The 25299-nt window shown below is 39.4% G+C and overlaps 1 protein-coding gene and 1 long non-coding RNA gene across 7 annotated transcripts in view; both read right to left on the minus strand.

Annotated features, from left to right (window-relative positions):
* The window catches only part of RAD51B (RAD51 paralog B), a 561756-nt gene that overhangs the window by 233605 nt on the left and 302852 nt on the right, over nucleotides 1–25299 (minus strand). The window lies entirely within an intron of this gene.
* The window catches only part of LOC118002692, a 225311-nt gene continuing 214824 nt past the window's right edge, over nucleotides 14813–25299 (minus strand). For both annotated transcript variants that reach the window (XR_004677090.1, XR_004677089.1), the window contains exon 2: nucleotides 14813–15251. This is a non-coding gene — a long non-coding RNA (uncharacterized LOC118002692). The remainder of the gene's footprint in view (nucleotides 15252–25299) is intronic.

The following is a 25299-nucleotide window of genomic DNA, read 5'->3' on the forward strand; positions in this document are numbered from 1 at the left end:
TCAGTGAAGCTGAGAAAACACAAGTTCTGAGAGCCAGAGAGGTCACCCACCAAAGGCCGCAGCAGGGATGGTCAGCAAGGGTTGCCGTGCACACTGTTCCTGCCCCGAACTTAGGAAGGAGGATGGCAGTTCTCAAACGCCCTTGTTATTCCTAGTATGGTGTCTGGCTCACACAGCGTTCTGTAACTATTTGCTGACTGAAAGCAGATGAAATGGAAACAGCCTCCCATACGTCCCAAAGTGGTAGACACTAGCATACTTCTCTGTTGGCAGAAAAGAGGAAGAAATACGACTTTGAATCTAATGTCTTGAAGTCTTGCAATGTGAAGGATGAGAAAATCCTCCTGATCCCATCAGTCTCCAGACTGGATCACCTATCATGAAAAAGGAGAGCGCTTCCCTAAAGTCTACAACCTATAGCATGTCTTCAACCCCTCAACACAACAGAGCTTCACCTCAGGACGAGCCTATCACAGATCTCCACAGATCCCGTTCAACTCTGAAAATATTTTACGTTCAGCTTACCCCCTAGGTTCGCTTGAGGGTGCTGGCGACCCAACTGCTTCTTAACACGGTACAACTCTATGTTGGCACAGATTTGGTACACAACGTCTAGAGTGTAATGTATCGCCCCAAAGATGTTTTGCTGCTGAAAAGAGATGCTATCGTGTATGACACACCTGCAGACCTAGGTGCAGGGTCGGCTGGCCTGAGTTCAAGCTCTACGATTTTCCAGCTGTGGGGACATGGACACATCATTTCACCTGAGTCTTGATGTTTTCATCTGGATTGTGAGAAGCTGAAAGTGGTTCATTTCAAAGATCCTTTCTAGCTTTTAGCACTTCTAATACTCCATGACTCTGGGAAGAAAAGCAACTAAACTTCAACCCCTTGTTGCTTACATGCTGCATAGGAAACAGGTTGATGCATCAACAGGTCACAAAGACATGGATCTTATTAGCAAAAGCTCAACCCTTTCTGTGGCTGAAAGGAATGGGAAGAATATTTTGGCTTTCAAAGTGGGCAAAGATTTGGTTTGGACTTCTCTCTAAAAAGACAGCATGTCTCAGCAGTTAGAAATGATGCCAGTAGCCACAGGCTGGGTCACTGCTTTTAGTGAGGGAGGCCCAGCATGCACAACACAAATTTCTTAATTACCATTACTATAACCTTTACCACACCTTGTTTTTCTTGGGGGCTCTCCTGGTCAGGTAATCTGAGTTAGATTCAACCCAATTTATAAAATTTGAAACTTTTCCCACTGTAGGTAAGATTACATGCTATTTTAAGAAACCTCTTGGGGGATGAGGAAATATGTTGTTTTTCTTTTAAATATTATACTGTATATCAATTCCAAATGCTAACTGAGCTTTTAAAGAAAAACATGAGTTCCCTAAAAATAGCCTGTCTACAATGCCTCTTAGATTTGGGCACTTTATACACAAAGCATAACTTGCTTAGCATGTAATTAGAAATAAAATTATATTTGGTGAACGTATCTAAAAGGTTAAAAAAAACTAAATAGAAGTGTCATATATATATTTTTTAAGATTTTATTTATTTATTTGTCAGAGAGAGAGAGCACAAGCAGGGGGAACAGCAGGCAGAGGGAGAAGCAGGATCCCTGCCGAGCAGGGAGCCCGATGCGGGACTCGATCCCAGGACCCTGGAATCATGACCTGAGCCAAAGGCAGACGCTTACCGACTGAGCCACCCAAGTGTCCCTGTAAGTGTCAAATATTAATTAATGTGAGCTGAGTTGCTAATTTAAAGTTGTACTCTCAGAAAAATCTCAAATGAGCCCCGAAATCCATTTTTAAAAATATTTGGTAACCAAACGTCAAATCCAAAGGTCTAGTCTTGGTCTTGTTTTCCCTGACCACCCAGCAGGATTTGCTGAAAACCTTTCTAGTCTTGACCTTCATGACTACACAGGACTTGCTCTCATCCCCATCTCCTTTCTGGGCTATTCTTATTTGTCTTCCTCTGCATCCTACCACAACATCTTCACGGATCTCAAAATTCAGTGACCACCCTATCTCCTTTCTCTTTTAGCATGTTCCGCATACAATCTCGCCTTTGGATTTGGCAAACTCTAATTGTGTTCACCCCTGATCCTGGGTAGATGACACCCTAACCTTAATTACTAAATCTAACCTTCTTATGTGTGTTTCAATTTTCTATCTCCCCTACTGCACGCTGGACATCTTCACCATTTCGCCTTCTCATTATTTCAGACTTGGAAGCGATATAAAACGGAGTTGAGCAAGAAAGAACCCTGTGGGGATGGACTGAAACTGGAGGTATCAGAGTGATTTCACAGTTTCTAAGATATACCCACACATATTTTAGAAATTGTGAAATCACTCTGATTTCACATATATATATAAACATATATATACACACACACATATATATGTATATACATTTATTTATTTATTTATTTCCCAGCTCTGTCAGCTGAAAGGGCCAAGAAACACAGAGCACACCTACTCCCAGAACCTGGTCCCTACTACCATTTCCACTGAAAAAGAACTGAGGATTCTTGGGAAAATGGGTGATTTAAGGGCTGGGGAAGGATAGGTACAAGATGAGCCTGGGAATTCCTTTAAAAACAAAGGAAAAATATGGTAGGGATATGACACAAGAACACAGTGGCTAAATCTGGGACAACTGGAGCATCAAAATAATTCAGTACAGTACTAAAAAGAAGAGGAATTCATGAGTTCAAACTGGTAAGCGATGGATGGATAGATGGATGGATGAATGAGAAAAAGAGAGAGCCCTCTTGCTTATAGGAAAATGTCTAGTGATGACTGGTAAATGTGGAGGGAATGTTAGAGTTGGAAAATCATGACTTTGTAGCTACCTTATAGAGCTTAGACTATACAAGAACTACCAATGAATACTAAATGTGAGTGGATGATGAAAACCTTAAATTCACTTCTCACTGACTGCTGAGTGTCTGCAAGGGAAAAACAGTAACTATATGGAGGAAAAATTAGATAATACCTTGACCTAGTGATTGAAATTTACATCACAATGAGGGGCAGATGGACATTACATTATACCTCCAGATATGATAACCTGAGAAGGACAAAACATCTTGTGGCTGGCAAGGTATCACCTGAATCTAATTATAAGGAAACAGGAGACAAATTTTTTTAAAAAAGCGTATAAGGGAGGAAGCTGTATTCTTCAAAAATGTCCAAGTCATAAATAATAAAGGCTATGAATATGCTCCAGATTAAAAGAGACTAAAGAGACATAACAACTAACTGCAATACCTAAATCTAGGCTGGATCCTGTGCTAGAGGTGGTGAAAAAATGCCATAAAGGACACTCTTGCATCACTGGGTCAACTGACAAAACTGGAATATGAATCGTAGATTAGGCGAAAGTATTTAATCAAATTTATTGAAGTTGATAATTCTCTAGTGGTTATATAAGAGAATATCCTGTTTCTTAGAAATACACACTTAAGTATTCTGGGGGTAAAGAATCAAGATGAATATAATTTATCCCCCCCAAATCAGAAAAATATTATTTATATGTATATACATATGTAGTTATTTAGATGATACATACATAGTGGTGGGTAGGTAGGTAGACAGAGTAAATTATAAAGCAAATGTAAGGTGTGCCTGGGTGACTCAGTCAGTAAAGCCTCCGACTCTTGATTTCAGCGTGGGTCATGACCTCAGGGTCATGAGATAGAGCTCCACATCAGGCTCTGTGCTAGGTGTGAAGCCTGCTTAAGAGTCTCTCTCTCCGGCGCCTGGGTGGCTCAGTCTGTTAAGTGACTGCCTTCAGCTCAGGTCATGGTCTCAGTGTCCTGGGATCAAGTCCCGCATCAGGCTCCCTGCTCAGCAGGAAGTCTGCTTCCCCTTCTGCCCCTCCCCACACTCTGCTCACTCTCTCTCTATCTCTCTCTCTCTCGAAAAAAAAAGAAATAAATAAGTCTCTCTCTCTCTCTCTCTCTCCCCCCCTCACCCTCTGCCCCTCTCCCCGTGTTCATGAGCATGTTCTCTTGCTCTAAAAAATAAAAAAATAATAATAATAAAAGAAGGAAGGAAGGAAGGAAGGAAGGAAGGAAGGAAGGAAGGAAGGAAGGAAGGAAGGAAGGAAAGGAGGGAGGGAGGGAGGGAGGGAGGGAGGAAGGAAAGAAAGAAAGAAAGAAAGAAAGAAAGAAAGAAAGAAAGAAAGAAAGAAAGAAAGAAAGAAAGAAAGAAAGAAAGAAAGAAAGAAAGAAAGAAAAGAAAGAAAAAGTAAAATATTAGCAAGAGATGACTCTTGGTAAAGATATTTTAGCGTACTTTTTCTTCATTTTTTTGTTTGCTCTCACTTTTTTTTTTTAAAGATTTTATTTATTTATTTGACAGAGGGAGACACAGCGAGAGAGGGAACACAAGCAGGGGGAGTGGGAGAGGGAGAAGCAGGCTTCCCACTGAGCAGGAAGCCTGATGTGGGGCTCAATCCCAGGACCCTGGGATCATGACCTGAGCCGAAGGCAGACGCTTAACGACTGAGCCACCCAGGCACCCCTGCTCTCACTTTTTTTTTTATTTGGGTATAGTTGACACACAATGTTACATTAGTTTCAGGTGTACAGCTTAGTGACTTGGCAGGTTTATACCTTACACTATGTTCACTGCCAAGGGTAGCTACCATCTGTCCTGTGATATCATTGTTGCACTATCACTGACCGTATTCCTTAGGCTGTACCTTTTGAGTGTGCTATTTTTATTCTTACAACTTTTCTATACTTCCAAATAAAAAAGTTAAAAAAAAAAAAAACCCAGTAAACAACAAACCTGGATTGAAATGATTTATCTTGGCTTCCAAGCAAGCTATCTCTACCTCCATTAACTTTATTCTCCCAGGAAAGTTTGAAATATTGTAACTGTCCTTGGGACTCTTCCTTCTCTCACCCCTCTCAGAGACATTCCACCAAATATTGCTTATTCACCCTTTGTAATGTTTTACATGTAGCCTTTCTTTTGAATTCCTACAACCACCACACTATTTGAAACGTCTATCATTTTATTTTGTTTGTTTGTCTATTTATTTATTTATTTTGAGAGAGCGCGCGCATGGGGGGGGGGTAGAGGGAGAGGGAGAGAGAGAATCTTAAGCAGGCTCCACACCCAGCATGGAGCCTGATCTCATAACCCTGAGATCATGACCTGAGCCCATATTAAGAGTCAGTCAACAGTCAGAACAGCTAAAATTAACAGATCAGGAAACCACAGATGTTGGCAAGGTTGCAGAGAAAGGGGAACCCTCTCACACTGTTTGTGAGAATGCAAGCTGGTGCAGCCACTCTGGAAAATAGTACAGAGGTTCCTCAAAAAGTTGAAATAGAGTTACCCTCTGACCCGACAATTGCACTACTAGGTATTACCCCCAAAAAACAAATGTAGTGATCCAAAGGGACACCTGCACTCCAATGTTTACAGCAGCAATGTCCACAATAGTCAAACTATGGAAAGAGCCCAGATGTCCATTGATAGATGAATGGATAAAGAAGATGCAGTACATATATATACAATGGAATATTACTCAGCCATCAAAAAAATGAAATCTTGGGGCGCCTGGGTGGTTCAGTCGTTAAGCGTCTGCCTTCGGCTCAGGTCATGATCCCAGGTTCCTGGGATCGAGCCCCGCATCGGGCTCCCAGCTCAGCGGGGAGCCTGCTTCTCCCTCTCCCACTCCCCCTGCTTGTGTTCCCTCTCTCGCTGTGTCTCTCTCTGTCAAATAAATAAATAAAATCTTTTAAAAAAAAAATAAAAAATAAATAAAAAATAAATAAAAAAAAATGAAATCTTGCCATTTGCAACGACATGGATGGAACTAGAGGGTATTATGCTAAGCAAAATAAGTCAGTCAGAGAAAGACAATTATCATATGACCTCACTCATATGTGGAATTTAAGAAACAAAACAGAGGATCATAGGGGAAAAGAGGAAAAAAATAGAACAAGATGAAATCAGAGAGGGAGACAAACCATAAGAGAATCTTAATCATAGGAAACAAACTGAGGTTTGCTGGAGGGCAGGGGGTGGGGGGATGGGGTAACTGGGTGATGGACATTAAGGAGGGTACGTGATGTCACGAGCACTGGGTGTTAGATAAGACTGTAGAATCACTGAACTCTACCTCTGAAACTAATAATACACTATGTGTTAATTAATTTAATTTAAATAAATTTTTTAAAAAAATTTTTAGGTCGGTCAAATGTCCATCATTTTACAATAAAGTACTGCTACAATCTGCAGATTCATCACTCCAACACGAGGCTCTCTCTACTCTAAAACATCTTACACTGCTCTACACATTTATCACGCAACAGTATTATTTTCATTCTGTCACTTATTTACTCAGATTTTCACATTGGACTCTGTATTGCCTAAAATAAATGAATAGCTCGATCAACAAATAAGTGCCTAACTTCTTATCCTCATGTAAAAAAAAACTTAATTGCAAAATAGCACATTTTCATGGCAGAAGAAAGTTGAAAATATCAAAGAAGATCAAAATAAGAAAGTTGAAAATATCAAAGAAGATAAAAAATACCAAAAAGATCAAAGAAGAAAACTGAAATAACTCATAGTCTTGAAACATATACATAACCACTGCCAACAGCCTGTCGTTTGTCCTGATTTTTTTCCTCATAATACATATATTTTACAAAATTGGGATCATACTATATATTCTATTTTATGAACTACATTTTGCACTCCTCCCCATACCATGAGTATTTCCCCATTTGAATAAAAAGTTCTATACAACATGATTTTTAATAGCTATAGAGCATTCCATTGTATACATGTAATCTAACTTAATCAGTTCCCTGAGTTTGGGTTATTTTCCCAAGTTTTCATTCAAAAATATCTGTACATTCATATTTTTACTCATCTCTTAATGATTTCCTTAGGAAATCTGTTTTTAGAAAACTTAAACTGAATCACATCTATGAATTAATCTTCTACTATTTACTGTATACAAAATATACTATGACTTTTTCACTCCTATGCTTTTATTCCCTTTCTCATGTTGCCTTTATGTCCCCTCTATGTCAATCCAAATCAGAATCAGGCAACATATCTTAAATGTCTTTGTATCACAAGTCCTCAAAAAATGGTCTTTGAATGATTAACATCCTCTGTATTCTTCCAGGCCTCACGCAACTCTCCCTTCTTCCATAGAGCTTTCCTCATTACATCTACAGGCCACAGTTATCCCTCCTTCATGTTTACTACTGAACAAGAGATTGAAATATTTTCTCGCATTGACAAGCAGGTGACAAGTACCTATGTCTCTTCCATTTGGCAGGTAGGAGTAACATGACATGGAAAGGTGACTTACTCACTAACGGTCTGGTTCTGAGTCTCGGAGTGGGTTTTAGAGCCTATGCCTAAGAGAAGCCACAAGAAGCGTATTCCCTGGGAAAATTTTGTGATACTCGACTTGCCTCTGTTAGGCCCTACATGTCTGATGAAAGCACATTTTGACTGGGTTAGCTTAATGTTAAAACCAGATGGTTTTAAAATTAATTATATGCACGAATACTTCAGGTCAATGAATTCTCTTTCCAAAAATATCACTAAGATTCAAGAAGTGACCTTTTCATTATTTTCAGGTAGATATGTTTCCTAGAGCAATGCTGAAACATCTAACCGAGAAGGGGTTTCACAGAACTGCTTGAATAAATAGATACAAATGATTTATACTTATAAGCTCAATAAATGATATCTGAACAGAAACTTCTAAAGCATATGAAAGTACTGGAGAAGATTTTTTAATACAAAACCTCCTAATAGGGGCGCCTGGGTGGCTCAGTCGTTGGGCATCTGCCTTCGGCTCAGGTCGTGATCCCGGAGTCCTGGGATCGAGCCCCTCATCGGGCTCCCTGCTCGGCGGGTAGCCTGCTTCGCCCTCTCCCACTCCCCCTGCTTGTGTTCCCTCTCTCACTGTGTCTCTCTCTGTCAAATAAATAAATAAAATCTTAAAAAAAAAAACAAACCTCCTAATATGATTGCATTTTAAAAACAGATTCCTGAGGAATCAGAATAGCAATGGGGCTCCAATATTTCAGCAAAGCAGTCAGCACTACTTTGGACTCTGGGAGTGAAATCTTAATACTACCATAGCCTCTGGGGCATCCAGCTGCTGCCTTCATACATTTATAGAGAAAAATCACTGTTTTATTTTACTGAGTTCCTTTAAGTAAAATTTTAAGCATGAATTAACTAAGTCATGGGCAAAGCCATCACTGAAGCTACCTTTGAGGTTCATGTAAGGAAGGGTCTCTGAGGATTAAGGTAGAAAACACATTTGCAAAATTTTGTTCCTCAGCATTTTTTGGTCTATTTGGGAATTTTCTGTAGTAGAGTTTTATGCACATTTTTTTTTTTTTACAATTTTAATGGGAAACACTTTTTTTAAAAAGCCATGACACAGCACTGTGCATTGCCCTCTCCAAGATGGACAAGTTCTATCTTGTCAAAGGGAGTTTGGAAGGGGCAGCTAATACTGCTATAGTAATCCCCAAATCAAAGCCTCCATGTGGATGGCCTATGTTCTCAGGCTCCCTCATGCCGGACACTGAGATTGGTTTCAGGGACAAGGAAGGTGCCACAAAAGAAATGATTAAAAACAACTAGAGGACGATTACTCCTTTGTGACTCCTGCTTGAGAGCCTGAAATCTGAGAATTCATCTCAGTTTCTCTAATGAATTCCTCTGCTGCTGTCATGCGGTTAATTCTCCACATTTTCTACTACTCTGATTATTAAAAAAAGAAGTAAAAAGGAAAAGGAGCCAGCCAATATAAACATCAAAGGGTACTCCCACTTCTGTGGCCTTCAGATATTTTCCAGAGCTGGACTGTGGGGACAAAAGAGAATAGGGATTGGAGGGGGGGTGGAGGGAGAGGCTTGATTTCTGTTTCCTCTGGGAGACACTGGGAAAATCGGCCCCACAATGCCGCAGCACAAGAGTGGCATGTTCCGTATCACCAGGCAGCAAAGGTTTTCTCAGTGAAGCTAGATGTTCCCTTGGCTTAGCCAGACAGACCCCAGCTATTATTGAATGGTGGCATGTGGAGGATGAGAGCTGAGCTCTCCCTAAAGATGGTCTAGCTGCAGACACCCTCCACTGGGCCTCAGACCAAAACACTGAAGGGAGCTGGAGGATGAAGTGGAGGAGGGAGGTGGGAGGCAACTTAAGAAACTTAAAACCAGCATAACTTTTCATTTCCTGAACTTAAAGCAAATAACTGTTTGTGGTGTTCACTGGAGTTTGAGTTTTTTTTCTTTTGCCAAGCCTGTAGGCTCCACCAATGTCAGTCTGAAGTTAACAAGAGGAGACGGAATGGGAATAAATGTAAAAACCTATTACATGGCTATAAGAAAGTTCAGGATAGGAGGGTGACCAGGCTGAACAAGAGTTCATGTGAAAAAGATCTTGGGTTTTAGTTGACTGTGAACAGTGTATGAGCCAACAGTGTGACTTGGCTGCTAAAAAATCCAATGCAATTAATTTAAGGCCAGATTAGCAGAAATATGGTGTTCAGAATAAGGGGAAAAATGGCCCCTCTATGCTCCACGCTGGTCCAGACACAGCTGGAGTGCTGCCTCCATTCTGGGTGCCAAGTTTTAAAGAATACAGAGAAAAACTGGAGCATGTCAAGAGTGTCACAGAAAGAAAAAGGGGGTGGAAATCATGTCACATGAGGAATAACTGGAGAAACCAGGATTGCTTCAACTGTGAAAAAAGAACTTCTTGGGTGGGTTAACTATCTGAAAATAGCTGAGGAGTCATTGTGTGGGAGACAGAGCAAACTTAACTCCATATCTCCAAAGGGCAGACAAACGGGCAGAAAAATAACCCAAATTAACAAAACCATTTCTAACAATTCAAATTGTTCCAAAATGGAATAGGCTGTTATGTATAATAGTTACTTCTCCCGCATTGGAAGTGTTCAAAGCCTAAACCTGCCAGGGATGCTATGAATATTCTAGTATTAAGTGGAAGACTGGGCTCGATGGCTCATTAGATTCAGAACCTAAGACCTATGATGAGACAGAAATAACATTAAAAAATAAAAGGCAACTACCATTTGCTTAAATCCTTCCCTATATCAGTGGGAAATTTACTCAGTCATTCAACAATACCACTATGGTGGTATTTCCATTCATATTAAGAGGAAACAAGGAAATCCCTCCTCCTGTTAGGGTCTTAAACTAAAGAAAGCATTGTTTGTAGGAATGCCAGCATTCTAACACCCTTTCTACTATGTTTATTAATCTGTTTTGCCTTTTAGATATCTTACCATCAGAAACTAAATGCCAAAAAAGCTGAACCCCTTGAGAGCAGGGTCTGTCTTATTTACCTTTGTACTCCAGGACCAAGCACAGAGCTTGACACAAAGTAGGTGCTCACAAAGATTTGTTAACTGTGCTAGGACTGTGCTAGGTTCTGGGAATACAGCAAAAACAAAACAGACCTGGTCTTAGCTATCAAGGAACTTGCAATCTAGTGGGCACCATCCATATTCAACAAAAAGTCATAAAAAGAAACACATGGGTGGGGCGCCTGGGTGGCTTAGTCATTAACCGTCTGCCTTAGGCTCCTGTCATGATCCCAGGGTCCTGGGATCAAGCCCCCTATCGGGCTCCCTGCTCTGTGGGAAGCCTGCTTCTCCCTCTCCCACTCCCCCTACTTGTGTTCCCTCTCTCGTTTTGTCTCTCTCTGTCAAATAAATAAATCTTTAAAAAAAAAAGAAAAGAAAAGAAAAGAAACACATGGGGCTCCTGGGTAGCTCAGTTGGTTAAGCGCCTGCCTTCAGTTCGGGTCGTGATCCCAGGGGAGTGATCCTGGGATTGAGCCCCACAGGCTCTCTGCTTAGCGGGGAGTCTGCTTCTCCCTATCCCACTCCTGCTCCCTTTGCTTGTGCTCTCTCTCTCTCTGTGTCAAATAAAAAAAAAAAAAAGAAAGAAACACATAATTCTAAAATTATAATAAATACAAAAAATAAAAAGTAAAGAGAAGAATGAGGTGTTATAAAGAAAATCTAACTTTGTTAAGGGAGTGATCTTTACAGAGTCAAGAAGGAGAATGGGAGTTGGCCAGGTGAAGGCTGGAGGAAGGAAGACTATTCCATGGAGGAGAAAGAACCTGTCTAAAGGTGCTGAGAGGTGGAAAAGAGTGAATAGGAAGCAGAGGTAGGACCTCGCAGGACCTCACAGGCCAAGCTATCATTTCCAGATTTAATCCTAAATGCAGCAGGACGCCAAAGAAAGATTTTAAGCACGGAAGTGATAGAAACCATCCCCCTGACAGCTGCACTGAAAAAGAATGTAACAACCAACCAGTGCTGGCAGGGATGTGGAGAAAAAGGAATCCTCGTGCACTGTTGGTAGGAAGGCATGCTGTCACAGCCGCTGCGGAACACAGTATGGAGGTTCCCAAAAAATTAAAAACAGAATTGCCATATGATCCAGTAATTCCATTACTGAATATTTACCCAAAGAATACAAAAACACTAATTCAAAAAGATACATACACCCCTATGTTTACTGCAGCATTATTTACAATAGCCAAGATATGGAAGCAACTCAAGTGTTTATCAATAGATGAATGGATAAAGAAGATGTTACATATATGTGTGTATATTTATATAATGGAATATTACTTGGCCATAAAAAATAATGAAACCTTGCCATTTGCAACACCTTTGGATGTATCCAGAGGGTATAATGCTAAGTGAAATAAGTCAGTCTGAGAAAGACAAATACCATATGATCAAATGATCAAACTCATATCTGGAATTTAAGAAATAAAACAAAGAAGCAAACAAAGAGGCAAACAAACAAAAAAAAAACACAGACTCTCAGCTATAGAGAACAAACTAGTGGTTGCCAGAGGGGAAGTGGCGGGGGGAGGATGGAGGAAATAGGTGAAGGGGATTAAAAGTACACTCATCATGATGAGCACTTAGTAAGATATAGAATTTTTGAATCACTATATTGTAAACGTGTAACTAATATAACACTGTATGTTAACTACATTAGAATGAATAAATAAATGGAAGGAAGGAGGGAAGGAAACAAAGAAACAAAGAAAGAAACAACGAAAGAAAGAAACAAAGAAACAAAAGGACTAGGACAGTGTATTTCAATGCATTAGTGGGTCACAAAATGAATTTAGTTGATCCATGCCCGGGATGAAAAAAAATAGTTTCTAAAAACATCAAACTGCATCTTACACAGTAAAGGCAAGTATTATTTTATGAATCTTTTGTTTCAGATTTACTTAAAGATACACAGCACGCACATATATGTATGTGTACTGGGAGTATCATGAATATGTGAGTCATAGTCAAAAAAGTTTGAAAGCCACTAATTAGAGGGAATCAAGAGTGAAAACTGGGAAACCAAGTAAGAGGTGAATGGAATAGTCAAGATGGAAAGTATGTTGGGAAGTGGACAGATCCAACGTATACCTGGAGACAGACACTCGAAAGGACTTGAATATTTGTATCTTGAGGATGACTCAGGTTTCTGGCACCCATTAACTAGAAAATTGAGTGAATGGGTGAGTGAACAAAGGAGTAAATGATGACGGCACAGTAAACCTAGCTAAAGTTATAATTTTCTTCATATTTAACTATAAAAACTCTATCCTATTTAAAACAGTAAAAACTGATTTTCCCTCCTTGGTTTCTGCAGTCTTCTCATGTGCTTTTCATATAGGGCCCATGTCTTCTTCAACCTTATATTCCTAGGTCCCATCACAGGAACTGCTGTGTGGAATATGCTCAGTAATTATGTGCTGAATGGGTTAATGAATGGAGTAAAATAAAAATGATAAAGCAGGGGCACTGGGGTGGTGCAGTCGGTTGAGTGTCTGATGCTTGGTTTTGGCTCAGGTCATGATTTCAGGATCATGAGATGGAGCCCCGCATTGGCTCCACGCTCAGTGCAGAGTCTGCTTACGTTTCTCTCTCCTTCTCCCTCTGCTCCCCCCACCCCCCACTCTCTCTTGCTCTCTCTCTTAAAAATAAATAAATAAATAGTGAAAGAGTAGTCAGTTTTTTTTTTTTAAGATTTTATTTATTTATTTAATTGACAGACACACAGAGAGAGACAGCAAGAGAGGGAACACAAGCAGGGGGAGTGGAAGAGGGAGAAGCAGGCTTTCCGCCAAGCAGGGAGCCCGATGTGGGGCTCGATCCCCTGGGATCATGACCTGAGCCAAAGGCAGTCACTTAACGACTGAGCCACCCCGGCGCCCCAAGAGTAGTCAGTCTTAACAAGAAAATGAAATGTCCTAACAACAACAACAACAAAATGTCCTAGATCTTTAAAGTCAAGGAAGAGCAAATCAACTTGGGACAGATTTTTATTATAAATCTCCACTTATTAATTAAAAGTCATATTTTATAAAACCAAAGGAAAACTATCTTTAATTACAATCATACTATAAAAGCACTCTCACTCCTTTATTGCAGAGTGCTAATAAATCTTCAAAAGTCCTCTTATACCATGCTGTCACATCTCATTCACACTCTGTGTTTATAGATTTGCAAGAGATTCAAAAGTTATAAATTCACAGTCTAAACATTACTCAGATTATTAGCATGTACTTGGTAGAGGGCAGGTATAATCCACAGTTTAAAAGAAAATAAATGAGTCATGGAGAATGTCCAAGAAATCTAAAGCCACCTAGCAGCAAAATCCACAGTAATCCATTCCTTGCCTTCTGGTTTGTAGTCAGCCCTGTGGCACTTTGGTGACACTGCCTAACACCATTCTTTGTTGATCCTGGTACATATGAGCCGTCTATTAAACTTCCACTCCCTCGGGGGCAGACACTGTGTCTTCTACTCTTACTGTACTGTCCATGATGCTTAGCAGTCCTGAACACACTAGGCACTTAATATTTCTTGACTGGACTACCATTAAGAATAAAATGGAGATCTGCTGAGTTAGAGGCTGTTGAACTCAACTTTGCTCCCTTCATAGAGCTGTGTTGGTCTTGCATGCAAGTTTTATCTCCAGCCGACCCAGTCTTCCATTACAAAATAGCAATTCCCTCCTTCCAAAATGAAAAACTTTTTCCATTGTAAATTATACTTGCAGCTGTGATGTTGAAATGTTCCTCAAGCAAAGATTTTTATTTGTGCTGCAAAGGGGAAAGTGTAGCTCATAAGCTTAATTCTTTAAACAAATCCAGTAACTCTGTTCCTTTGGTCGCAGACAGCCCTCTTAGCTTGTTTGTTTGTTGTCACGCCCCACACTGTTTCCCCCGAGGTTCATGGTAGTAAATTACCCAGTGCATGTGATCACACCAAGACAGACTATTGCTGGTGTGAGGAGTATGATCTCTATGATCTCTTACAGCTAACATGCCATCCCGCACAAAAAGAACAGTTAAAGGATAGGTACAAGCAGAGAGGAAGCCAAGGTTAAGAACCTTGAAAGAGGTCTAAACAAATATGTTCAGTCAGAAAAGCTCATTCCCCAGCACTCTTGCCTGACTTGGTGAAAAAAGACTGGAGGCAGATAGTACCTTTTATTCTGGCCAACTGTCTCTCTTGAGTTTTAGGTTTCAGAAAAGTGCTAATTATGTGTTATGTCACACATCTGTCACTGAAAACTTGAGGTCTTCATTTTCAGGATAGTATTGACTATTTTAAAGAGAATTTTGAGTTTGACCATGTGTTTTACTATCAGTCTCTGAGCTCTTCCTCATAGCAGTTCTGAGAAATCTAAATATCACTGTTTCCATATTTTTCTGAGAAACCAACAGATGCACACAACTTTGCACTGAACCAATCATTTGGATGCTGCTTAAAGACAGGGTCCTGGTTCTCAAAGTTTGCCTCTCATTAAGGAGGAAAACGTGTACTGAAATCAGTTAAAACACAAGGTAGAGTGAACTAAGTGTTCCAGGAATAGGTCAAAGAGAGTGTTGCAAAGAGCGGTACTTAAGTCCAACTGGAAATCAGTGGGCAGAATTCAATGATGGAAGGAGCATTACAGCCTTGCCTTGAGAGATGTCAAGCATGCAGGAGATGAGAGAGAAATACCAATATGGAGTAAGAGCATAAGTCAAGTCACAGAGGTATGTAAATGCAGGCTGTGTTCAGGGAACCACGTAAAACCTACCTGGCTAGAGCACAGGACCTGGAAGCGATCATCAAGTGAAGAGTAAAAGTTCACATGAGTGAAATCCACAAAAAAGCTGAAATCAGCAAAAAGTAGAGGCGATTTTAAAGTCTGGAAACATTTTGAGTGCCTCAAAGAAAAGCATCTGTATCAGCTTTAGTGTTACAAATCCAATGTAGGATAAAGCTGACAAATCAACAAACCTGAAAATATAACGCACTATTATATTCTTAGATTTAAAAAATCCATTTGTATAAGCAATCAATTCCAAAATTCATTCATAAAGTGATCCTATCCAAATTCCTGGATCTGACCCCCTCTTTCAACAAGGGTAACTCACCAGATGAATTCTCACAAAATAAGGTAAGGGTATAAAGGTCAAAAAAGGCAGACACTGACATTTAAGGTTGCATCCATCAGGTTGGGGGACAGGAAAAAGAGCTGTCTGTTGAGATCTAGTCCGTTTACATTAACATCAGTGGGAACATATGGTTAAAAACAGACACTCTGAATTCTGGATAGCAAAATCTGTTTTCGGAGAGACAATATATAACATTTGGTGGCTGACATTTAAGAACTAATCCAGTTTGGGGCCAACTGAAAAAAATTGTCTGGAGAGGCCTACTGTTTCTATTGTCATTAGCTGAAACTTAAAGATTACAGTTTGATCATTTCAATTTGGAATAGAAAAGTCTGTTTTCAGAGAGACCAATATATAATATTCAGTAACTTGTGCAAGTCAACACGGAGTCCTCTTCTTCTCACAATGAAAGGGGGAGAGCATCCAAAAGGAAGACTTCATGAAAGGCTCCTTTCAAACAGTGGCCCTTGCTGTGTCCTCTTAATTAAGGGCTCATAAATAAAAGGACACAACAGCTGCAACTTATGATTAACCACGGTATAGTATTTCAAACAGTGAATAACATTATAGTTATTGCAACCAACAAAACTCCTTACATTGGTTCAACACATGACCTTGGTTTTGTCTGGCCTGTAGGTGACCTGAATTGAAGAGAAATGTCTGGGTTGAAATTTAACTCGGTGTCTGAAAAGCTATGTGACATGGCTGGAAAGCCAGTAATGTTGCAATTTTGGAAACCCCTGCTCCTCTCAATATGATTGGATGGTGTAAAGGTAAATCTGAGAAGAGCAGTGAAAAATAAAGCTAATTGGTCAGTCTAGGACAGCCCTTGAATAATGTCCAAACATTTGCAAACCGTCTGAGCAAACCACTCAGGTTATTCTTAAACAACTAAGGTAACTTTACTGCCTGCCATGGGCAAGTGCCCTTTAGATTAATGTGGTAAACAATTCTTGAGTGATTAATGACATACACTCTTTCTCTGCCCTCTACTGAGGGCAGAACTTTCTTAAGGAGGGCAGGAAAAGGTTTTATCTCTTGATTTACAGGCTAAGACCAAAGCAATCTGAGGTTTCTCTGAGTGTAAGAGTCTATTCCTGAGGAAGATACGGGCTCTCAAAAGAGAGACCACAGAAGACAAGGGAGAAAGGGTCTTCCATTATCTCTTTGCTCCATTAACTATGCTCTGAGAAGCTGCCAGTGTCCCTCCAGTCTTATTTAATTAGATGGGTTCAAGACCTAATTCTAAGAACTATTTTCCCCATGACCATAATAGATGAAAACTAAAGGAAGAACCTGACTTTTCTCATTTCAATTGGTAAGTAATCATATCACTTAGTACTTAGTTTCTTATCATAGAAACTCCAATACCTTTTATTGGGTTGTCTTTAAGTGGCCTGATCATCTTATGGTTTTAAACTGCTAAACAGAAACTCACGTTTCCATAAAAGTAGACCTATGGTCTCTATAAAATAATGACCAAGGCACATATGATTAATATGTGTCTGTTTATCACTAGTTCACATCTTAACACAATGTAAGATTTAAGCAATCACATTTCTACTCCCAAACTCTGCCAACGAACCACTCAATTCCTCTAAAAATGAACAATAACATTTAACATAAGCACATTCTTTTTGAATTTACAATAGCCCTTTGAAAAAGGATATTGTTTCTTTAAAAGCCCTGCAGTGATATAGCATTAACTAAAAGTAGTTAGACAATTAGTATTGGGAACTAGGAAGATACATGTTTCCCAGGAAAGAGGAGTTTGCTTGGATCTCCCAATTCATTATTACTAACGAAATGTATAACATTAACCACATGAAGAACTGAAAATTCATTAGTCATTATTTAAATCAATGGGATAAATTGCTAGCTTCTAGAGAGATTTTGATTATGATCTTGAACAGTAGTGAGCACAGAACAGATCCTAAATGGACATTCATTAACTGGAGCCAATTAACCACAGGGAGTAAAAATAATTTTTTAAGAACAGAGAGCTGAGATAAAATTTTAATCTGAACTTGTTATCTTGGTACCCCCAGAGTACAGAATAAAAAGCATCAACAATGACTGATTATGCGAATAGATGAGCTGATTAATTAATTAATGGAAGAAGGGCAGTTCTAAGACAAGCTAAGAAGGGATAAAGCCATCTAGGTCACTAAGAATAGTAGAAAAAGCATGTCCATTTGGTGCTATTATTTACCTATTTCTATATATACCTTTCAAAAAGGAAAGTTAAAAATCTGAATTAGTGCAAAGTAATATTTCAGCCTGGATTTTCTAGCACAGAAAAGGTAACTAGACCAGCCTCATTTTAAATAGGGAAGTTTATTTTATTTCCTTTGAGAGCCTAATGTAAATTAAAGGGCTTGATTTCAGAATCATCTTTCAAGGAAGGCTACTAAACCCTTTTGTTAAATCAAATTACTCTAAGTAAGTTTTCTGATATCTAGCTTAAAAAATGCATAAATACCATTTCCCTTAATATGTCAGCAACTCTTAATGGGAGAAGTAATTTTGAAATTAAATGTCATTCCACTTCTTATGCAATTTAAATGTAGATTTAGGAATTTAAGGGAAGAATTTGTTGCTTTTTTCTACTAGGAATAAATTGTAAGAAAAAGGCAGTTTTATCTTAACTATATCTTTTCTAAAACCTCAGGTCTTAAGATTTATAGTTTCTTTTTTTAAAGATTTATCATTTCTAATAAAACTTTATCAAATGGGTAGAAAAATGGATGAAATTTGTTTTTATTCATGGATCCATAATTGCCACTGAGGAAATCAATAGTAATTTACGCTGTATCTCTTTAGAGGCTAATAGCAAGGAAGTGAACAAATATTATTTGGTGTAACAGTCCTACAAAAAATATCCTTTAATGTCCCTTTCCCATAAAGAAATCAACACTAGATGGATTGAGGGAATGACTGGTCCTTCATTCATTTAAGCACTACTAAGTATCTCTGGAGCTATAAGAATGAATAAAATATGGTTCCTAAACTCTGAAGGCTCACAGTCCAGGTACAAATTCAGACATGACAAATTCATCAACTGTACATTTAAGATTTGTGTACTTTATTGTCTGTAAATTATGCCACAATAAAAAAAATTAAACCGGTGAAGACACATTAAGGTAAGTTATACTCTAGCATCAGAACCACCATAATAGAAGTAGAGAAGAGGAAAAAGGAGTCCAGGGAGTCTAGCAAAGCCTGACCATGGAGCTAATGAACATGTGAGCTTCACTTAACAAAGAGCATCTTAGCAGAGGGTAAGTCAAGGCAAAAACACAAAGGTGAGAAAAGCAAGAAATACAATGTAGCAGAAGCCATGCATGTGGGATGGGATGCTGGGAGTTGAGACTAGAGAGGGGGACCAAAAAAAACCTGACATACCCAGCTAATGAATTCTACCCTACAGAGAAGTCAAGAAAGGTTTTTAAATAGGAGAGTGACTAGATCAGATTTGTTTCTTTCTTTCTTTTTTTTTTTTTTAAGATTTTATTTATTTATTTGACAGAGAGAGAGACAGCGAGAGAGGGAACACAAGCAGGGGGAGTGGGAGAGGGAGAAGCAGGCTCCCCACAGAGCGGGGAGCCCGATGTGGGATTCGATCCCGGGACCCTGGGATCATGACCTGAGCCGAAGGCAGTCGCTTAACTGACTGAGCCACCCAGGCGCCCGATCAGATTTGTTTCTAAGTGGATAACTCATTTCTTCTTTCCAGAGCATATCAACATCACCTCTAAACTCAACTGGTTTTCACAAGCTCATTGCTGGAAAGAATGCCAGGGTGGGAAAACTGCTCTCCTGAAATCATTGATTCCAGATTCACACTAGAAATACAATAACCACAAGTAATGGGTTGGCCAGTATGAAAGTAGAGTCATGGCCAAACCTAAAAGTTCTTGCATAAAAGAAAAATAACAACAACAACAAACCACCCTTCAGCTCTCTTCCTGGTAACTCTGTATTTACCATCCAAATCAGGGTCTAAGGGGTTCTGAAGGAATATGAGAAAAGAAAACTGGTATAAAAAATCCTCCTATAAAATTTGTCTAAGATGTAATATGAGAAAATTGTGCAAACCAGCATATAACAGAGAAACGCATTTCTTGTTAAGAAAATGAATAGTAAATATACTCATATATGCATTGAAAAAGTTTGAAGAAATATCAAAAGCCTACAATCAGCAGTTAAGTTTAAGATTATGGGAGACTTTCTCCATAATATATATATATACTTTAAAGATTTTATTTATTTATTTGAGAGAGAGAATGAGAGAGAGAGCGAGCATGGGGGGAAGGGTCAGAGGGAGAAGCAGACTCCCTGCTGAGCAGGGAGTCCGATGCAGGACTCGATCCTGGGACTCCAGGATCATGACCTGAGCCGAAGGCAGTCGCTTAACCAACTGAGCCACCCAGGCGCCCTCCATAATATATTTCTTAAAGGTCTGAATTTTGTAAGTATGTATTACTTTTACAGACAGAAAACACATGAAAGATCAATTTAATTTAAATAAAACCTTTCGATAGTGGCCTATAATCACAAAGGTTGCGGGAAGCCAGATAAGTGAACTAAGAGCTTCCATGTGAGATTCACCACTAACAAGTAGGTTCATCACATTTCTGTGTGGTCAACATGACATACCAACAGGAGAGTTTTCAGATTAGCAGGCAATCCTCATCTATCTGCCTCCTACTCTCTCTCCCTAATTTACTCAAGAACATGGTGTAATTCCTTGCTAAGATAATTTTTTCCCTGTGGGCTTTAAAATGATGATTTGAATGCTGATTAATTTATGGTCAGTCTATACCAGCCACAAATAATCTTCAGTTTTTGTCTTTGTGAGAACAAATATGCATTTGGGGCCTGTGGAATTTCCTCTTCTTGGAGAAGCAACAAACCCAAATGGTGAATTCAAGAGATTCAAGATTTCTGCATGCATTCCTACACAGAAACCCTGAATTTTTAAGACTAAATCTAACCTGCTGGCAATAACTTGCCAGCATTACCTTATGTAGTTATTTTTCATTTTTCAAAGTGCACTCTTACACATTGTTTCATGTTATTATAACTCTGTAAGGCAATTGGGGCTAGAAATTATCTCCATCCTTTTTGTTCTTCATGAGTTTTACATCTTAAAAGATACTGTGCTTGGGAGGGGAAGTAAATACAAAAGGAACGCATTCCCAGTGCATAAAATTTTGAGGGCAAAAAATAAAAACAGTAAAACAAAACAAAACAAAACAAAACCAAAAACCATTCATAATCTAACCACCAGACATAACGTTATTACTATTTGATTGTATAGGTTTTGCAACATTTCTTCTCTGTATTCCATTAAGCCCATTAGAAGATGAGAAAATTTTCACATGGCTAATGAGAGTCAAAGCCAGGGCTAACACCCATGAACACTATCCACCATACCAGGAAGTTCCTTCCTTCTTACTAACCTGTTCCTCTTTCAAAATGTCCAAGCATTATAAAGAAGAAAGCTTAGAAACACAGATTTTGATATATTCACGTTTTGTTTCGATGTACTAAGTAAACTTACCGATGGTCTTTAGACATTAGTACCTCTAGTAAAAAACAACTGTCAAGCTCAGTGATCTCTAAAATGCTCTTTAACTCTGTAGTAATTCTAATCTTCCTGAATGAAAAATGGCCAGAAGACAGGGTCAAGAATCTGAGTCAAAAGGATATCAGATGTGGGCAAGTTAAGTAAATCAAAATCTCATAAAAAAAGAGCCAAACTAGAATCAAAATCATAAATCAATATGTCATACAATGGAATAAGGGTCAATCAAGGAAAGAAAAGAAATGTAAGTCTGGAAGGAAGAGGCTGAACCAACAAATACATCTGTCAGAGATTGCTGGTTGATCACAAAACCTATTTCTTCTTCTTCTTGCACACACAACTACATCACATTTCCTAGTTGTACTTGCAGTTCAGTATGGCCATGTAAGTTCTAGCCAACAGAATATCGGTGAAAATGATCTGAGAATACTTCCAGGCTTGGCCCCTAAAAATCTCTTAATTTATAATCCTTCATGCTTTCTTCTTACAGGGTGACTCTGGAAGTCATCTGTTGAATATGGTAGAGCCACAAGATAAAAGGAACCACACGATGGAAAACAATCCATCAAGCAATTCATTGCTTGAAGAGCCTCCCATCCATCAAGAACGTCTAGTTAAACTTGATGTGAGCAAGATAAAAATGTGTATTTATTATGTCATTGAGATTTGGGGTTTTATGTATTGTAACAACTAGTGTTACAGTCTCTCTGGCAGGTGATGCATAAGCCAGGCCATGTGGGCAAGGCCAGACTCAGACATAGTCATGAATTGCCTGTCTTCTTCAGTCTAGGGCCATACCTGCTTACCAGGCTTTGATAGGCAAATTCACCATGCTGATTTACTTTTTGTCAATGAACTCCTACTCTGAATCTTACATAAGCTAAGAAAATCAAATGACAGATGGAATCATACATGTGTTATAGGCAAATCATGAAAAGATTCAACAAAATCCAAATGTCCACTCAAGTTTTGAGAAGACTTCGATAGTGTTTTACAGAAAGAAAACCACAAAACAGATTAGAGCATATAGATTTTCCAAATCAGAAATGCAAAAGGGAGAGAGGGAGGAGCATATGAATTAGATGTTTGTGTCACCCACCAAATTAATATGTTGAAACCCTAATTCCCAACATAATGGTATTCCAAGATGGGGCCTTTGCAAGGTGGGTCATGAGGGTGGAGCCCCCATAATTCAACTAGTGCCCTTATGAGACACAAACGAGCTTTCTCCTTTCTCTGCTCTTAGCCATGTGAGGATACAATGAGAAGGTGGTTAAGACAAAGAGAAAGTAAAACTAGTATTTATTCAAAGTCTATATCCTAGAAACTTTCACATATATATTCTTAGTTAATCCTCACAACAAATCTGTGTGATAGTTATTACTATCCTCATTTTTCAAAAGAGAAAACTGAGGGTCATAGCAATTAAGTAATCAATCTAAGGTTACACATCTAGAATGTGGTGGGGTGAACATTAAGCCCTAGTTTGTCTTCCTGCAAAGCTCACGTTCTTTTCACCATAGCCTTGTTATCTTGATATTTGCACACGTTTCAAAAGATGTGCAAAAGTTTCCTTGACCCTACTACATTTCTTGGCTGGCCCCAAAGGTGACTGCCCTATGTCTCACCTCTCTAGGTACAGTCACAGAGTCAATGCCTCTTAATTCTCTAAGAAACAAAGAGACAAATGTCTCAAAATTTTTCCTGGGAGGTGACTTCTTAGAACATGCTTTGGGAAGGTGCCTTAGAACTCATCTCTGCAGTGGATGTTTGTTCCAGCTTCTGGCAGGTGATGAGAAGATTAACATCTCTGCCTCTCTTTCACTATACGAACACCATGTGCACATGCACACACGCAAGCACACACACACACACCTGGGTGCACGCACACCCACTTTTTAACTGGCTGCATTTCAGGTCACCTGACCTTCAAGTGAGGTCACCCATAATCAGAAACTGGTATATATCAAGAGGATATATGAAAAAGAATCCAAATTGAAGGGGATATTAAAACATTTACAGAACCTACATATTTCCTGTTCAAGCAAATTCTGCTGCCCTCAACTCTGCAAACACATTTATCTATATTATGTTAAATCATTATATTGGAGATAAAGTTAAAACCAACATGCTGATCTGAACTAGTGGGCGACAGACTGAAATGCTTACAGCAGTCAAAATCGGGAAAAGGTAAATCACAGACTTACCCCGTACACCTCATAGCTGTTAATTTAGTTTTGGAAAAATCTCTCTTAAAGCAGAACTTTTAAATGGAAGCCACAAGATGGCCTAAATAATGGCAGTGGTTTGTAAGGGAGGCCGATATCCCTTGGAAGCATAGGGACCGGACCACACAATAGACATGAGGGCTTCTCAAGTACCTTTTTGCTTCACCCACTATGTCATCATGGCAAAATACCTCATAATGCTCTAGGGCTTGAAAATCTTAATCTGTAATGCACACATAATTATATTCTTTAGGATGGTATTGGATCTAAATTTAAAAAAAAGTAAATGTACTGTTTAAAGCCAATTGTACTTATTAGCCATGTAAGATTGGAGAACAGGATGCCTGGCTTTTACTCAGAGTTTTTCCAGTGACTCACTGTGTAATTCTGAAGACACAGAGCTTTGATCTTTAGTTCCTTAGCCAATAACAAGAGAGTTTTAAATTGTGCCCCCCCCAATCTTTTTTGGAGGGCACCCTCTCTAGCTTCTTTTGCCCTCAGATGAAAGGATCTATAGACGTGGAAAATTGTCATTTGGTGATTTCCTATATCCCCCTTTCTAGTGTTTCAGCCGTTCTCCTTTTACATCTGAGGGACACTGCGGAGAAATCACTGCTGTGCACAATCGAAGCCACAGGCTTAAAATTTCACTGTTGGAGGGGCAGGCTGAGAAGGAACAAGTCTGGCTTTAACACCACAAATATCTCCAATTACCAAATGTGGGCAGAAAGAATACAAAAAACAAGGAAAGACAGAAAGACCCTTGGTATTCTTCAAAGCTTCCCTTTTGGGATGAAAGTTCTTTTTTGAGGCTTCCAAGGCAGAAAGCCTGGGCAGCCTGCACACCTGGAGTGCATTAGTGGGCCCTGGACTCAAGGTGAAACAGGCTGAATTTCATCTAGATGCTTCCCACAATCTATTCTCATAAAAGCTCACAGTAATTTACCAGCTTAGGAACACGGCATGGTATTCATGGAGTGTTGAACCCTGGGATTACCTTCCAGAGTCACTGGATAAATCCCACTGCTCATCTATGTAAACACACTTTCATCTTGATTACCTTTAGCTCAAGGAGAGTTTCATTTTGTTTGTTGTGGCACAGGGTCAAGACCAAAACCCACCCTCAAAATCACTCTCATAGCTCTTTCAAAGAGCATCCAAATGTTGATATAACTCATGAGTGCGTTTCTGCATTATGCTATGTATTCAGCTAAATATAAAACACCAATGCCTCTACGGTTTGTTTCCCTTTCTTCACCCACCTCAGGTAGGTGAGGCCAGCTTGTCTTTCCAGTTCCCCATTTTAGTGCCCCCAGCTGTACAGAGAGGAAGTTTTGCTGTAGTCACCAGGCAGGCTCCAACCTTGCCATGACAGCCAGTATGGCTGCTCCCATGTGGAAAAACCCTTTGTCTTCACCCCATCTCTTTCCTGTACCTCTTCAAGTACAACTCAGAATGGGGCCCACCCGGCTACTATGACGACTGTATTCCATGCATCTGCTCCCTAAGGTGCCTCTCCGCCCCCCCCCCCCCCCCCCGCCACTTACTTAGGGAAGAAGTACAGCAAGGCCACAGGCTCTGGAGCCAGACACTCTGGTTTTGCACTCTGGCTCTGCGATATATTACACATAAGATCTTAGAAAGGATACTGAGTCTCCCTTTGCCTCAGTTTCCTTCTTCATAAAATGGGGATAGCTCATACATACAGTTGTTGTAAGGATTAAATATATGATCTTAGAATAGTGTCTGAAATATTGTAAAGCACTCAACAGCATGATGCCGATCATGCTGATACCTTCAATTTCAAGGTCGAGTACTTTCTTTAAAAAAGATCATTCCTCTAGCTGGCCCTCTCACACAGTACAACTCCCTCATGCTGTAGGATAAACAACTTTGGGCAAAATACTACACAAGGGCAAAATAAAGATGAATGAGATGGAGCTCT

Source organism: Mirounga leonina, unplaced genomic scaffold (genome assembly GCF_011800145.1).
Source record: "Mirounga leonina isolate KUSES-001 unplaced genomic scaffold, KU_Mleo_1.0 Mir_82, whole genome shotgun sequence".
Taxonomy (NCBI): Eukaryota; Metazoa; Chordata; class Mammalia; order Carnivora; family Phocidae; genus Mirounga; species Mirounga leonina.